The following is a 1,652-nucleotide window of genomic DNA, read 5'->3' on the forward strand; positions in this document are numbered from 1 at the left end:
AGGGAAGGGAAGGGAAGGGAAGGGAAGGGAAGGGAAGGGAAGGAAAACCTGGTCTTTGAGCTGCATGTCTGTATTTGTTCACTCTGTTCAGCAAGCTCAATGGACAGGATGTAATATCTGGAGTAATTCACAACCCAGGTAAAATGAGCTAAGGAGAGAAGAGTAAAGCAAACAGCAAAAGACAACAGAAAGAGAAATACAAGAACTGGGTAGCTGATTTGTATAGTTGTTGCTTTTTTATTCTTTTTCGCTCTTTACTCTTTCACTCTTTGGGGGCCCGCTGCCCAGCTCCTAAATAAATCATACATGGAGACTTATTTTTTCTTATGAATGCCCAGCCTTAGCTTGGCTTGTTTCTAGCCAGCTTTTCTTATCTTAAATTATCCCATCTATCTTTTGCCTCGGGCTTTTATCTTTCTCTATTTCTGTGTACCTTTCCTTATTTCTTTCTCCGTGGCTCGCTGTGTAGCTAGGTGACAGGCCCCTGATATTCTCCTCTCCCTGTTCTATCTTGCTCCTTCTTCTCCTCCCAGATTTCTCCTCCTATTTATTCTCTCTGCCTGCCAGCCCCACCTATCCTTTCTCCTGCCTTGCTCTTTTATTAGATTATCAGGTGATTTAGACAGGCAAAGTAACACAGCTTCACAGAGTTAAACAAATGCAACAGAAAAAATGCAACACATCTTTGCATCTTAAAAACGAATGTTCCACGGTATAAACAAACGTAGCATATCTTAAAATAATGTTCTACAACAGATTTAATATGGGGAAAGACATGGTAATGGAGTAAGAGGATGTCTAGCGTGTTTGGAATCTGGGGACCCAGGACCCAATTCACAGTGTCCTCTTGAGGAGTGAAGAATGGTGTAGCAGTCTCTACCCAAAATCCTCCAGGCCCTCGTAATGTTTCCTACACAATAGAGATTGATCCCATGTCTTAGAGCAGTCCTTGACTAATGACTGATGGCTGTGAGGGAATTTATAAATACCTAAACTCATGGGTCTGTCATCTGGGATAAATCCGAGGTCTGTGCTTTCCACAGTGCTATGACTTAAATGTATCCCCCCCCCAGAAGATCCATGTGATGCATACTTAATTCACAAATTATTATGCTAATAGTGTTGGGGGTGGAGCCTTTGGGAGGTGACTGGGATGAAATAAGGTCCTGGAGGTGGGTCCCTTGATGACATTAGTGGCTTTATAAGGAGAGGAAGGGAGAGCTGAGCTAGCAGGCTTGCTCAGCTGCCCATCATAGAATGCAAGCAAGAAGGCCCTCAGCAAAGATTGAAATGACTTTGGAAACGAAACAGCCCTCCAAAACTCATTTGTTCAAGGTTTGGTCCCCAGTGCTATGCTCAGAGCAAAAGCAACGAAGCTAGATGACTGTGAGCTGAGATCCGTGAGCCAAAATGATCTTCCCCTCCTTTAAGTTCTTTGTGCCGGATACTTTGACGGTGAACTCAGATGGTATACCTAGCCCATTTGTGGCTAACCAACCAAAGGGAATGGAATTAGCCCATCATAGAAACTCCTTCATTCCCATGTTTGCTTCAACACAATTCACAATAGCAAGCCACAGCACCAACACAGGTGTCCTCAGCCCTGAATGAGAAAGGAAAATACATATGTATATAAGTGAATATCACCCAGA

Source organism: Microtus ochrogaster, linkage group LG8, assembly GCF_000317375.1.
Source record: "Microtus ochrogaster isolate Prairie Vole_2 linkage group LG8, MicOch1.0, whole genome shotgun sequence".
NCBI lineage: Eukaryota > Metazoa > Chordata > Mammalia > Rodentia > Cricetidae > Microtus > Microtus ochrogaster.